The sequence below is a fragment of the Parasteatoda tepidariorum genome, chromosome 11 (genome assembly GCF_982258835.1).
Source record: "Parasteatoda tepidariorum strain Cologne lab strain chromosome 11, Ptep-v5.0, whole genome shotgun sequence".
Taxonomy (NCBI): domain Eukaryota; kingdom Metazoa; phylum Arthropoda; class Arachnida; order Araneae; family Theridiidae; genus Parasteatoda; species Parasteatoda tepidariorum.
In genome coordinates this window covers 8,237,792-8,254,559 of record NC_141765.1, presented here as the reverse complement: position 1 = coordinate 8,254,559, position 16,768 = coordinate 8,237,792, and the positions used below count along the sequence as shown (strand labels likewise).

At 28.8% G+C, this 16,768-nt stretch overlaps 1 protein-coding gene across 1 annotated transcript in view; it reads left to right on the top strand.

The window, feature by feature from the left end:
* The first annotated feature begins 1,181 nt into the window (after positions 1 to 1,181).
* Positions 1,182 to 16,768, top strand: part of LOC107453215 (cyclin-dependent kinase-like 4) — a 138,009-nt gene continuing 122,422 nt past the window's right edge. Inside the window, exon 1 of the mRNA XM_071187465.2 lies at positions 1,182 to 1,313. The gene's annotated coding sequence lies outside the window, so the exon portion shown is untranslated. The remainder of the gene's footprint in view (positions 1,314 to 16,768) is intronic.

The window sequence follows — 16,768 nt, the reverse complement described above, 5'->3', positions numbered from 1 at the left end:
CACCAGAGAAAATAATTATAGGTTTAATAGGAAGCCCACAATGTGGCCCTATAGGTAACTATCTTTGTATAGATAATAGTGTGTTGAATAGCATTTAAATGAAGAAATTCGCATTCAATATTTACCTATGTATATATACAATAGCGTTAAAATGCAGGAATTCGAAGTCAATATTATGTATAACAATAAGAACCTAATAAGTATAAATGATACTTTCAATACTTGATTATAGAGTGTTAAACATACTAGACGACCTATATCTCTCCTTAATATTGACCCATAATATTCAAATTGGACCACGTATTATATTACCAGATACTAGTGTACCCTGATTCTACGATTTTATGTTAATAGAATAATATCACTTTGACAAAGAGCAAACTGAAACTTTTGTCTAACACGGAAAGGGCACCAAGTGTAGCATAAATTTTTGATGCTAAACAAATGTTTTTTATTAAATTTGATACTCTAGATTTGAATATGTTATTTATATTGAGACTAATTTTAGATTTCCTAATGTGTTGGTAGCAGTGGAATGCTCATGCATCTCTCGCTTACGAGGTCACTAGTTTAAAGCCGGCGATTGTTTTAATTTTCAGTAAGAATTTTTTCTTATTATTTTAAGAATATAGTGTTATATTTTACTAGGTTTTTTGCCTTGCAGTTTAAAATGTTCGTTTTAACAATGTTGATGTTGTCTTTGGCCATTTAGGCTCTGGGGTTGCGATTGTTCTTGCTTTTTACTGGCGCCATCTATGGCCGAGAATTTTACTTCTGCCACGCCAATACGTCAAGCCCGTTTATAGGGTGGATCAATTCATGCATCCATTCATTCATCCGAAGATCGTAATTTTGGTCTGAATCAGAGAGGACGATCAATCCCCCTATCCAGTATCTTCAGAGGTATAATTTAGTATGGAAACATGGAGGACTTTCTGACCCCCGACAGATTTTTTTTTATATCCGTCGTTGAACAGCCGACCCAATTTTGGGTTTACGACTACTAATGTTCAATTCCGTAGCCTTGTATTTTTGAACCAATCCAGGAGACGAGAACCTCGCAGCCTTCGAACGAGCTAGGAAGAGAAAAATGACGTCATTTTGACGTCAGGTTTCTACTCCTAGGGAAAACCTGAAACCTCACGCTTTCGAACGGATTTTGCTAACGGACTGCGATCTTCATTTTTCCTCCCATCTATCGGAAAACTTTCACCTAACAATTTGCTGGCGAAAGCGATTCGAACTTTCGAATAGGATGCGTTTAACGCTTGGATTAAATTAGATTTCCGATTTCAAAGATAATTTTTACCCAGGTATTTTATGATTTTTTATAATTATTTACCTAGATATTTTATGAATATATTTCAGACATAATTTTTTCTCTCACAAATTTATTATTTCATATAATAAATGGATAAAATAATTAATTTCTTTTTTTTGCAGAACTTATAAAATCTATAATAATCTTGCACGACTTTAAATAAAACGTGAAAATTTTTTCTGTTCCAAATTTTTGTGTATTCTCAGCCGTAATATGTTTAGTATAATTATTGCAGTGTTTTTATTAACTTTTATTTTAATTACCACGTAATATTTTCAAAATATTTGCAGAAAAAAATGGAATTTTTTTCTTTAAAAAATTGGTGAGTTATGACTGAGATTAGTGCATAATAAATAAAAAAGATTACTATAACTAAATCGTACATAATATAAATAAGAATTACTATAAATTGTATACTTATTTTTAATCCGCTGTGCAATTTTCTATCAGAGATTTGAAAGAACTGAAGCTTTTAGAATATGATCGCTTATGTAATTTTTATAAAGTAGTTGATTAGTTTAGATGCATAATTAAGAAGCATAATTTCATTTATTTTCACTTGTCTTTTGAGTTGGGCAGAATAAAAGTGGGTAATAAAAAGCATGGAATATGAAGAGTGGAAATTTTTTCGATATAATCGTTTTTGAATTATTATTAAATTACAGATAAATTTAGACGCATAATTACGAAACATTTTTATTATTTTTTTTATTTTTCTGTTCATACTTTAAAATGCGAAAATTCCATCTTTTAATTTCTAAGACAAAAAGATATTTTTACTCTTATAGCTATAATGCCAAAATATATTCGACAATTCATTGTTTGAAAAATTATGTATTATTTTTAGGAATAAAATTTATTAAGATTAAGATTAAAAAAATTCTGAAATCACCTTTTTAAATTTTTTTTTTGTTAGAAATAGCATTAAAAAAGCAATTGAATAAGAAAAACGCTTTAGAGTTATTTCTTAATCTTCTGTTTGACCTTTGACCCTTTTAAAATAATTACTCCTTTAATAAGATCGTAAATAACAAATTTTAGGGTAGAAAAAAAAACTTAAGCAATATTTTCTTTTCTGTTTTGAGATTCTCCATTAAGTATCAGCTGAGTTACTCTAAAGATATTTACTTACATTTATTTGTTATTATTAAACTATCGTTATTATGTTTTTATTCAAATAATACTTTAAATTATCTTAATGTATGCGATTAATTCTACTTCAAAAAGTTTTTCACGAATTTATGCGACATGTAAAAAAAGAGAATTTCTTTTGCATAATTCATTTGCATACAGAATGGTAAATCATAGGGAAAAAATATCCTGCATTAATCAGAAAAAAAATTGAGAGAATTTTGTTATTAAAGATGTGTGCAATGAAAACTAGTTGATATTTGCATTGAGTTAAACTACTAACACGAATTTGTAATAAAATAAAATCACGAATAATCCTTATGGCTAGACCTACAGCAATGAAAATGTATGACTAAAGGTTCTAACTCCCAAAAGTTCTAACAAAGTTCTCACGACTTGGCACCCTTGTCTTCTGAGTTGGATTCCATATAAGAGCGTAATAAAAAGACCGGAATATAAAGAAGGAAAACTTTTATAATAAAATTGTTTTTGAATTAATTGTTTTAAAGTTGCTGATAAATTTAGATGCATAATTAAGAAACCTCTTTTTATTATTTATTTCCTTAATTTGCCTGTTCTCAATATTCCAAGAAATTTTTTTTTATATTTCTAGTCATAAAATCTAGTCAAGTCTTCTAAAAATTATTTATATTTCGATGTTATTATTATAACATCGAAATATACTCGAGAATTTGTTTTTTAAAAATTATTTAATATTTTAAGAAAAAAATTGTTTAAAATGAACATTAAAAAATTTCTAAAATCAAGTTGCTTTAAATATTTTGTTTAAAATTGTACTAAAAAATTTTTTATCAATTTTATCAATTTTATTCTCTTTAATCTTTTTTATCAATTTTATTATTATCATCAGAATTGTTTCTCCTTTTCAAAAAGGAATAACAGTTTGCCTATTTTTTTACAAAAAAAATGCATAAAAGAAAATAATAGAAATAAGTTTAAAAGATTTGATTTCAAAAAGCTTTAAGGAAAATACTTCTCACAAAATATATCTGATTTTGTTCGCTATTTGAGTAAGCGTTCTTAGTTTAAACTACTATCTTGGTAAACATAAATATTTACACTTTTTAAAATTTTCCTTGGTAAATATAATGAAGGAGAAAGGATATTAAGTATAAACTAATCCAGACAAAGGAACAAGGAATAATAAAGATAAATATATACATTTATGATGAGTCTTTAAAAAAACATATGGATATAATACAGCGTAAAAATTTGATTCAAACAAAATTTAATTTAAAAATAATTTCTTTCTTAAATAATATAATTAATTATTGCAACTTTCTGCTTTAATTAAAACATTGAACAGTTCAATTATTTGTAAAATTAAAGTTATCCTTTATCTCAACTTGTTTTTGCAACATTTTTAAAAATTGCATTCAATATTGATAAAAAAAAAATATGAAGTTACTTTCGCTGCATAAACCAAAATAATCCAATTTTAATTTACTACATCATCAACTGGGTATTATTTGAATAAGCAAATAGTATTAAAAGTTCTTTAGGCTACAACTGCGATCAAATATTTTGCATGTATATATCGAATCGAATAAAAAAATCATTTTATTGTTTCGAATTAAATTACAAATAATATTTACTTAGTTTTGTTTTTTACATATTGTCCAGTTTAAGGGTTCCCATCCCCACCCCAAGATTGATAAGAACATCCCCCTCTAAAATTCAAATAAACTCCCCTTCACAAAAAAACAACATAAATGCATTTAAATTATATAGAATATTTATTTTTTTTATTCAAAAGTACGATTTTTTAAATATATCTGAATCTAATGCACTGTTAGAATTCTCATTCTTAAATTACGGTTAAATAACCGTCAGCAGTCTGTCCATCTAATTAACAGTAAAGTTTAAGGTAAAGAAAGAAAATTTTTCATCTTTACGATTTTGAAAGCGTTTTACAACTAGCATAGTTTCAAAACGTACAAAGGAAATTTAACTGGACATTAGAGCTAGGCTTTTCGTTAGATAATAGACATTGGAGTTAGGTTATGGTTGAGTTGTGTTTCATAAAATGGACCGTGGAATGTGGTTTAAATATTTTATCTGGTCGTTTCACCTATCGTATGAGAAGGGAAATATTAGACTTTTTACGTAAAGCAGCTTTATGGTGCTGCCCTCTATGAATGAGAATATTTTATTCTAATATGTCAGAGTCATAATTTAGGGAATGCAGGACATAGAAATTATTCATGTGCTGAAAATAATGGATGAAATATTGCAGTTGCTGGGACTTGAGTCCCTGTTCTGTCTGTATGAGATTGACAGCTAAGCCCTTTCGGCAAAAGCATGTACAGTCGTTCAAAAAAAAAAAAAAAAAAAAAAGACATCACCCTGAATAACTTCCGTTCGAAACATCGGATTTTCACGAACTAAGTGTCAATCTTCAACGTTCCTGGGAGTGATCTCAAATGGGCTAATCAATTAGCATTAATTAAGTTAAGAAATCGGACACAAAAACGTACTTTCTCTGAATAAACATATAATTTTTTCTTTCTTTTTTTGCATATTTGGAATCCAGACCCTTAAAATAGTGGGATAGACAAAATTTCGAAAAAATTGGGTCATAAATTGGGTCGCAATAAAGATTTATATATTTGGCGATAGTCCCAGAAAGCAGTCAAGTAAAGTTGCCGCCGCAAATGAATATTTTAAGATAACCCATAGACTAATTGACGAGAAGAATACTTAATTTTACTCCGTTGCTAAGCAACCAAGCTCAGACTTTTAAAAAAAAATAAATAATGTTCTCTGATTGCTCGGAGAGGTTTAATTAACTATAGTCTATGGAAAATATCTTGAAGTTCCTAGGCAATAGACAATTTTCAAGCCGATTTCTGTCCAAAAAGTAAAGATTTTTTTTTCTTTTTAATCTCCTTTGAAAAGAAAATTTGAATCGATTTATAAATTTTTTTTCTAAGCTTTTAGAGCTTGAATGCATAAACTTTTTATCAGACATTATTTGGTTTTTTTTTATGTTGCTTTTGCTTTATTTATAAGAGGATTTCATACTAAAATCAAATTTGCATAACTTTTTATAACTATATATAAACTTTATAAAATCATTTTTACAGCTTTAATCGAGTCTTCTAGGCAAGAAAGTTTCAAGAAACAAGAAAAGTGCCAGAAAAAAATTTAGATTGTATAGTAATTATAATGCACATTTACAGGGCTTATATAATTTACGACATTTCTTCCTTTTTCTATAACTGAAGGAATTACTGATTGTTAAGTGTCATTTTAAAAACATTGAAATATGTTATGTTTAAGAATAACAAATTTAAATAATATGTTGCCTATGATTCATTGTTTAAAAAAATCGCTTCATTCTGCCAGATATTTAGGTTACATATTTTTCCTTAGATAAAGATGATCTGCAAATAACATCCTGATGTTTTGATATATTCTGAAACTTACTTTCGCAAATTCACCACAAAATGTCGCACAACATGTTCTTCAATTACGATTAGCTACATTTATCACCAAATACCGCTACTATATTTTCTTTGTTTTCTTACATATATCTGATATAATACTCTCTTTTTAAACAAGTTCGTAAGGTTCTTGAGATACTGAAATGATGGCACAAAAACTTGAAAGATAAAGTATTAAATTTCATTAGCCTAAAATATCTGGTCTCAAAATTTAATTTTAAAGTTAAAGATAACTTTTATAATAAAAATATTGATGCTACGGTTCTCTTACGTTTTTAAAGGCCACATGAATCCTGTAAAAATATTCCTTTAACGAGCATAAAATTCTTATGAAAATAATGATCAAGACCCAAATGTAAAACAGTATAATTGATGATAAAAACTTCACTGGCTTCAAAAAATATGAAGAGGCAAATAAAAGTCGACATGTTTCGAGTGTTCAAATGTAAGCGCCCATTTTCAAGAATCGTCAGCGGGAAATGACTTGTAACTTTAATTATTGGACGCTCAAAACATGTCTCCTTTTATTATCATCTATTATTTTTTAAATCAATGAAGTTTTTATCTTTTCGATTCAGTTTCTTGGGATTATTCATTTAGTAGCACTGTATATTAAATTACTTTACTCTATATTAAAATAAGTTCTGCGTAAGATATAGGCATAGGTTCTTAGATTAAAAGAATAATAATTAGTCACCACTTTCTAAAAAAAATCAATGCAGTACATTTTTTTACTGCAACCCTTAATAACATTTTTATGGACATAAAAAATTCCGTTAACAATTCAAATTTCAAAAATCGAAAGTAATAATGGAATTTCCCCTAGCACCAGTAATCAAAATTAAATAGTTACAAGGACAGACAGCTATTTCACACAAGTTAGCGTTTCTGTCTTTCTTGAAGTCGTTTGAAAAGGTATTTTCCATTTATCGATTCAAAAGTTTATTCTACATATATTTTAGGGTATACTTTAGACGTGTTTCGATCGAGTTTACTTTTACACCCTTATTAGCTTAAAATTATTAAATAATTTGCTTAAAATAAATTATATAAGTTATATGATTTAATGCATTTTTAGTATAATAGTAAATGGGGCTGCCATCGCTTACCTTTGATCTTGATACCGCTAACATTGAATAAATGGAATAAGTTTAGATAAGTAATAATAGTCAAATTTTTTCTCGTTTTAGCTTTCAAGTAATAATATGTTTCGTCTAAACAGATTTCAATTCTGAAAATAACGAAATTACTGAGTAGGTTCCGTGGATCAATATCATTCTTATCCTCTTATGTTGAAATAAAGGAAAAATTGATTTTCACAGTTTCTATAAAAAGTATGTTAACCTTCTCATCGAATATTTTTTTTGTTGTTTTTAATGAAAAGAAGTTCGAAAATAGTGTGTTTTTTATTGCATTTTTAAATCAGATAATGATTCTAAAATCGGTGCGCCTTCGGAATCTTTTGACAAATTTTATTTTTAGTACTTGTTGTTTAACAAAATAAGACATTTTCCTCATAACATTAAAGTTTAAAAATAATTTTGATAAAAGAAAATTTTTTCAGCATCTTTTATTAAAAGAGCAGCTTTCTTAAATTAACTGTGTATAAGCTTAAACATCAAAATAAAATTGCGGATCGATTTTGTTCATTTAAAAAACAAAGCAAACAGTTGTGGTTTTTTGAGTTGCACTAATATGTATATAATTTTCGCAAACTAAGCAAACAAGAAACAATAAAGTAAATAAATAAACAATTTGTGAGCTTAGTCTTAGAGAAAAGGGTGCACTTATTTACTACGATCGGTCAGATTTTTTGCAGTGAGTAATTTTAACATAGAAAATGTTTTTAAAATCTTATTAGCTAACTGGGTATAGTTCTGATATTCGAAAAAAAACTTAGCAATTACTTACAACGAGTGTTAATTTAAAGAAAACCTCTAAGTACCAATAAAAATTAAGCAAAATAGTTTGGTATATTATCGGGAAAAAATCCTATGTGGTAGCAAGAAGAAATAGTAAAAGATATAATGAAGTAATTATATGGACTTCCGTGAATCACACGCGGCCAGGAAATTAAAAATTTAATTTTACAGTTAAGATGTTAGGACGACATTTTAGATATTGACATATTTTAAGACGCTTAAAAATCTTAGCTACGCATTCGACAGCTTTTAATGTTCGGTACTCCTTGTAATGACTTTTAAAATATAAACACTATTTTAGATGATCTATGTTAAAGTCACAAGAAGCAACAAAAAAAGGACAATCAATAATTTATCTTTATTTTTCGAAAAAATAGTATGCTTAGTAAAAAGTCAGCTGTTTTGCATCAAATTATTTTAAAGAGAAAGTTTTTAATTTCTTAACATGATCTTATTCTTAGCTTGCAGGCAATAATTCCAAATTCTCTTTTAATACAAACTTGACAAAAATTTAAAAAGGAGTTTTACTTTAAAGGAAAACCTAAATTAAAATACTAAAAAAAAATTGATTAGTGTATTAAAGAAAAAAATAATATACGTAATAGCGTAAATAATAAGATTTTTAAAAATGTTAAAATTTATTTAAATAGTTGGTTGTTGGTAAAATAGTTCTGCGAATCAAGCGAGGATAGGTGATTTAAAAATTTTATTTTAAGATTAAGACGATATGTAAGATGTTGAGAAATTTTAAGATAATTAAAAATGTTGACTACTCATTAATAATTATAAACTATATATTGAAGAAATTGATGAATATATTATTCCAAATCTATGCATCATGCGTATGTATAGTGAAACTGTATCAATTATTAAAAAAACAAACTAAAAAATAAAATATAATCACATTACAATCTGATGTATAATCATATTCTATCAGAATGCTTTAATTAAAACTCGACATTCGTTGAATGAAATGTTTTTTTTTTCGATAAAATGTTTTATTTAATAAAATGTTTCATTCGAATTTCTTTATTAAATTTAGAATAAAATTTTAGACGACTAATAAGAAATGCATTTTATAATTAAAAAAAATGAGAAAATGATTAGCAATCGTGTGTTAGCGAAAAAATATGAAAGAATTTTTATACTAAGCGCGTAAGCCAAGTTCTTCGTAAGTTAACCACATAACAATAAACACCCCATTAAAATATTTCTTCATTGAGACCAAACTATTTTTTTTAAAAATAATTGATTTTAATTTTTTTCAGCTTCTACTAAATAAAAACAGTTGACACTTTAGATTTTTTGATCGAAAAATATTAAATAGATAATTATGATGTAAAAAAAATTCGAACCACATAATTTAACATGTTTTCCTCCTCAATTAAATAAAATAATATAAAATAAAAAATAATTACTAAAAATTATTTTTTGCATGAAATTATCTTTTGGTAAATGAGTTTCATGAGTGGATGCAATTTTTTTTAAAATTGTTTAATTAGTTTTACAAATATGACTTATATGGAGTCTACATCAAGAGACCTGATGGCGATATCAACATTAAAATGAGAAACCCGGATTCTTGCTCTGTTTTCCGATCGGAGCTTCTTGCTATTGAGGCAGGACTGCGCGCAATTGAAGAGGATTCGCTGCTAGACCTTATCTGGATCCTAACGGATAGTAGAAGCTCTATCCAATATTTGAGTGCATGGCCCAGAGTGGGCGATAGGGCTGGAACGGCAATCCTACAACTTCTCAGCAAACTTTCCGCGAAGAGGGATATTTATTTGCAGTGGATCCCGTCCCACGTTGGTCTATGTGGGAATGAGATCGCTAACTCGCTGGCAAAACTTGGCACAAATGAACCTCTGCCGGAGAGTTTGTCACTCACATCCTCGGAAATTCACTCCATTAGAAAGAAAGGTGTCCAGCTAGTCTGGAATACTCCCCCAGTACATATCTGGTACTCTGGGGATAAACCGGGTCGTGCTTTGACCTTCTGAGGTAAAAGAGGCAATCAGACTGCGTTCACTAGATTCATCAGTGGTCACATAAAGAGCATGAGGTATGAACAGCAGCGTATCCCACCTGCAACAAATGTTTCCCCAGTGCCCGGCCCACCTCCTTAGCTGTGTGGATTTTGGAATGGAGGATTTTCTGCATGACCCGGTTTTGTTTTTTGATTTCCTGAGGGTGAATGGACTCATGGACCTGGTCCAGCTCCGAAACAACAACACATATATGACTGAAAACACAAAAGGGAAATTAACATTAAGGGGTCTAAACTTTTAATCGCTCTCCTAATCAAACTATGGGAACCATATTTCTCAGTATATATATATATATTTATTCAGAGAAAATATGTTTTGGTGTCCGATTTCGTAACTTAATTAATAGATAGCGCTAAATAATTAGCACATTTGAGGTCACCCCCAGGAACCATTAAGATTGAGTCTTAGTACGTGAAAATCCGATCATTAGAACAGAAGTTATTAAGAGTGATATCTTTATTATTCTTTTTTTGCCCCCCCCCACTGTACCTAGCTGCAAGGAACTAAGTGGGTGGCTTCATTAAGTAAGCCTAGTTGGTGCGATAAAATTCTAGTTGTTTAACCATATTAGGTGAAAGCAATTAATTAACAGTTTTTCTCACAGTTAATGGTTTGAATTCCATCTTATTTATGGTTATTTGACTGTTTTGTTTAAATATAGTAAAATAACAAGGAAAAAGATTATTATTTAACCATTTTTTCAAAGAAATTTCTAACAGTGTGCAAATCCTTCAATTATTTCTTAATTAATAATTACCCTCTTGATACTCCTCTGCGAGAGCCCTTAATCCAGTAATTTACGAAGAAAATTTGAAAGCAAAAATTATTAAAGCCTTCTAATCTGCTTAATGCATGAAGACTAGCATAAATAAAGAAAAAATTCAGCTTTTTATCTGAAATATTTACTTCATTTAGAGGTTTCAAAAGGTGAACTGTCTCGCGATCGTGTCTTATTATATATGCAAACAAAATAAATATTATTTTCCGATCAGGAATAAATTAATAAATCTGATGAAATAGCATTAAAAAATTTATGTCAAAAGAAATGGAAATCAAACGGAAAAATGTGGAATTTTTCAAAAAATTTGAAAAACATACTGTAAAATTGAGATTTTCTAATATGGTGTAGTTTATAAAAAGTTTCTTTTTGTTCAAATTTTTTATCATAATATCATGTTTTACTGAGACTAGTGAATGGAAGTAGAGCACTATAAAAAATGGTTACTCAAATATCAAGAAACTTTCCTCTTTTTTGACAAAACCGCTTCCTGGTTTATGCTCCGAGTAAAAATTTTGTCTGAGTGACGAAATAGCTATTGTCACTTCTTCGAGGAAATGAATTTTGTTAAAATTAAAAAAATATTTCGCATTATGTTTTCTCAGGAAAAGTGGGCATTAAAAAAGAATTTCGTAGTGGCTAATGCATCCACCTTTTCTAACAATCACTTTAACAATCACCCTGCTCTAAAAAGGATTCGAACCCCAGCTCTTGACAGCACGAGGTCAACTCTTTGACCACCATATAGTAAGGGCGGCTGTCTAATTAATCACTTTATTTTCGATTGCCTAGTCTTCATTCCAGCTTCGTCATTCTAGTTAATCATCTGCCACAATGTACTACAATGACGTTTCGAATTGACGAAACATTTTCGTTATATACTTGGGAGTTTGCTATTTTGTGAAGTGAAGTCACGTCACAAAATCCAAATTAAGGAATCAAATCAAGTAATTTTGTGATGCAATGGTTCTTAAAATTAGCGAAATACTGTCTCAAGATTTACTAAATAGTCAAAAGTGAGAGTTTTATTTTTGAGAGTGCTCGCTACAATTAGCGAAATTACTGTAGTCGCTTTTTTTTCGTAGTTCATCGTGTATTGCAGCATTTATTTAAAAGAAGTTATGCAGTGAGTAGTACAATAAAAAAAAGTTATAGATTATAGCGTTTCCTGATATTTATTTTTAATGTTTGTTTAGTAAAGAAGTAAGGTTCAAACGCAACTAATTTTTCGAAACAGATGGGTAAAAATCTTTGCAGGTCTGTCAATAGCCGCAACGAGAATGCTCCTGTAGTTAAAATATATGGTATTTAAGCCATTCATTTTGGTAATTTTTCCGTTCATTTAGTAACGATTTACCGGAAATTCAGGTTTTCAAAATTATAGCTCTTATTGTCATTCATTTAGTAAGAAAGAACCATACAAATCTGAGAAGTAAATTTAGCAAAAGAAATGGAAAGAAAATAAGGAAATACACCAAAAACAACAATATTTTTCACTAAATTTCGCCCATCTTATAGAAATTTATATTTATTTAAAGTTGTTTTCGATTATTTTAACAAAGAAACAGCATTTACACTTCAAAAATTTTCAGTGCCGTCAGGTCGACAGCAGGACAAGCGGGATACCTCGGCGGAACATAATTCGGTCAAAGAAACTTGGCGGAACTTTTTTTTTTTTAATAATTTTTGTATTCTGTCGTTTTTGTTTTTGGAACTTCTAACTGAATCGATTTTTAAACTTCTTGAAATTAATCAATATCCTAGTAGCTTCGACAGTGGCGTAGCGAGCTTAACTCGCGCCCGGGGCACAATACCCTTTTAGCGCCCCCCCCCCCTATTCGAAAACCATATAATATTATATGTAAAATATACTCGCAAATTAATAAATAAATAAAGTAAAATAAATAAAGTCATAGACTCAAGCTAGGCTTTAAATTTGAGACAAAAAATGTAGTTGAGAGAACAAGACTAGATTTTGAAATGTATATGATCATCTAGAATTAGTTCAAAAGATACCCATTATTTATTTTACATATTTATAAAGAAATATTTTAAAAACATATAGTTTTAAAACAATAAAAAAGTAAATATTTATTATCTCTAAGGAGATACATATATTTAATAATCATATGATTATAATACATTAATAAAACTAATTACTATGTCTAAATTTTCCGTGCTTATGATGAAGCAAATGTATCAATAATATCATCAAAATTGATCATTTAAAATTTTTCTCTTTCCACACTTAAAAATGCTAGGTCACTTAGGTGATCTGTCAAAACTAATTTTAATTTGCTGAATGAACGTTCGCAGCTAGCAATTGATACTGAGATAGTCAGGAGTATTTGAAGTGCCGCTTTCAGATTTGGAAAAACATCTCCTCCATTCGAGATTGATTATAAAAGTAAGAAATTCTAATGGAGTTTTAGGTTCAATTTCTTTTCTACTGCGGAGTAACATTTTGCTGTCACATATTTTGATAAAAAGTTCTATTACATTGAAATCTGTGTTATAAAATTCACCCAAATTTTAAAAAAAAAATTTTTAATGGTCGTTATCAACATTATCCTTGTTTAATAAATTTTCAACTTCTAGTAGAAATCAAAATTTGAAATTAAGGTCACTTAATCGTGTACACATTTCTTGTTGGAGACGATCAAGAGTGCTTTTCATAACGCGAGAAATTTCACTTTCTGCGGAAAGACCATAGCCAATTCTCCAGGCACGTATTGTTGTATCCATATCCCATTTTTCACAAAGAGACTCAGCTTTTTCTACTGCCTCTTTACAGAGCTTGTCTCAAATTTCGGCTAGTTCAGTCGCTAATGATTCAAGATCATGGAACACTTCTCTAAAATTCATTCTAGGATCTTGTAATCTGAGCTGCACACGACCAATCATTCTTAAGATTTGATACCAGAAATGAACTAAAGTTATAAAACTAAAGGTTAGTATATTTTGCAACAGAATTGTAGCTTCACTTCTGTTGTCACTTGTAGTGGTAGTGTGCTCTGCTAATTTTTCTAATAGTTCTTTTATATTCTCTAGCCCATAGATGATAACGCTAACCGCTTGCATTCTGGCGCTCCATCGCATTTCAGATGTGCGACCTGCCATCACGGCAGCATTATCGTAACATTGTGATCTGCAGTTTGTTAATGAAATTTCATCGTAATTTAATTTCTCTAAAATTGTATTTTCGATCGAGGCTGCATCTTTAGCATGTATTTCAATAAAACCCAAAAAAGATTCTTTGATGGAAACTTTTTTATTGATAAAATCAGCATCTACGTACATACCTAACGACTTGGGACATTTGTTCTCGAGAGATATCAGGAGTTGAATCAAACAAAAGTCCATAATATTTATTTCTTTTGATATCGTTTATTAGTTGATTTCGAATTGTAGATGCCAGAAGATGAATGAATTCATTTTGAATCTGTGGTGACAAATATGAGAACAACAAATTTTTCTGTTAACAAATTTTTTCATACTCTATTCACTTAATAATAGAATCGTCTAGTAGATGTAGTAAGTAATCTTATTTAATTTATTACTTACCAAGAACGCCTTGAACTTGAAAGGTAGTAACATAGTGAAATATACAATATAATTTATGCTGACATTAGACTTATGTATAATATTTAATAACATTTCATTTTTATTCTAAGCAGAGCGCGATGAAAAGGACGCAAAACTGAAAAATACACGCCCAAAATAACTTAAAAGTTACTATTTCGGGTATTTAACTAATTTGCTGCGGGCTTCCACAACCTGTCGCAAATGTCACGGATCTGTACAGTCACGGAAAAAAATATCCGGAAAGTAACAAATAATCTTTTTTTAAAAAGACAGATAATTCTCAGGCACACAACAAATACGGCGTTGTTTGAGTCCTTTCCTAAAAACGACAAAACGCTGTATTTGTTGTGTGTCTGAGAAGTATCTATATTAAAAAATAGACGATACTTTAATTGTTATTTTCCGGACACTTTTTTTCCGTGACTGTATATATAAGTACATTAGAGTGTTATTGTTATCGTTTTAAAATAACATGCGTAAGCTATATTGCGTTTATGCAAATAAAAATAAATAGTGTTCTGAAAGAACGAATGTTTGTACTTTGTGCACTGCAAATATTTATTATAACATATTATGAGATAATTTATGTAACCACACAGCGTAGATGCCATAAGGAAGTGCTGACAGACACAGGTCGAGTTAGACAGACACAGGTCTGCCAGTAGAAAAGACGTGCCATTTCTATTATGAATATATAATCACGGTTTGATTTAGACTATTAAAGTGACATTATGAATTAAATATTATGAATAATATTTATGAATTAACATTTATTATATTACACTGGTACTAAATTTAAAATATATTTTCCAGAAATCAATTATAATAAAAAAAAATTATTCAGCAATTTTTTGTTTTGCGGACCATTTGGCGCCCCTTTGTGAGTAGCGCCCGGGGCATGATGCCCCCCCTTGCCCACCCCTCGCTACGCCACTGAGCTTCGACAACTTTTTTAAAAAATTTTGAACCTAGTCTATTTTATAAATAACTCGATTTTGGATTGAAACAATTTTAGAAGCATCTAGAAGCATCTAGTTCGCGGCTTATAACAATGTTGTATAAATTTCCTTAACATCAAATGTTATATCTGTTGTTGTTGCTGTTTCTAATGCCATTGCCGATCCAGCAAGCCTATTTGGGTGAAATCAAGAGTACTTAATAGAACTTTTTTTACTCAACTACCCTGGGAAAATTCTGCGACCAACCAAGTTTGTATTACATAAAATGCAAAAAAAAAAAAAAAAAAAAATAGCAAGAAAAGTCTGTGAATTAAAATAAAATCTTTTATTTACAAGAATTGATTAAAATAATTATTCTGAGTTTAAATATAATGTTTGTTTTTTTTTCTTACATGAGTATAAAATTTAAGAATTGAGATGTGTGAAATTTTAACTAAGAAAAAGTTTTTTGAATGAGTAAAAGATATTAAATTTTTATTACGAAACAAGAGCAATGAATTTCATCTAATCAGTACAAATAAATTTAACAAATCTTATTAAAATACAAATCAAATTTTATTGTTGAAATTATAAATAGACAGTATAACATTGTATTAAATTATCAAAATCAAACCGATGCTAAATAATAAGTGCAAAAATATTGCAAACCGCATAACTATTTTGATAAAAAATGCAATCCATTAACATTAAAGTATTAGATTAATATATATATATGTAATACTTCATACATTAAATTTTCTAAAAAATATCTTGATCCTTTGCCTTAATGCAGAATTAAATCTCATGGCGCCATCTACTGAATTGATCCAATAACTTATCGTTTCCGTTGACATGAAAAGAGCAATATAATTGTATATCCTAATTAACAATAGGCATACATAACAATAATAAACATAAACAAAAATAGAAAGCAATATATTATTAGTAAAAGCTATTATTTATGTTAGGATTCTATAAAATGAATAACTCTTTCATGTAAAATTAAATAGTGTGAATAACTAAAGATAGTTATTTCGATAAATTTCGAACTAATTATTTAACATTATTCTTATTTTTCAATAAAAGCTGAACATCGAAAAATATTGTTATTTATTTCAGTTTTGCTAGTAATTATAATACTCGTACCACTGTTTCATTTTATTCTTTCAAAAAGAAAGAATCTTTTTAACTTCTATTAAAATTCAGTGGAAATAAAAAAATTATATTCACAAAGAAAATTTTTCGCGAATAAGGAGTGTTCGCTCTGAGTAAAAATAAGAGTTTGAAAAGACTATTTTTGTTTTTTTATGTGGAAAGGATAACACAGTTCGTATTCATAATTAAATAGTGCAATTTCGAAAATTAGAGTCATTCTTCAATTTAAGAAAAGAAAATTGGTAAATCAAAAATTGGAAATTGGTAAATTAAAATCTTACTTCTAGACTTTATTTATATTATAACTTAGGTGTAGCAGTCTCATTACTGGCTGTTTACAATAACGATTCAAACACACTGACCTATAATAATAAAAGAAACATTTTCATTTTTTTACATTTTTTTAAAAATTTCTCTAGA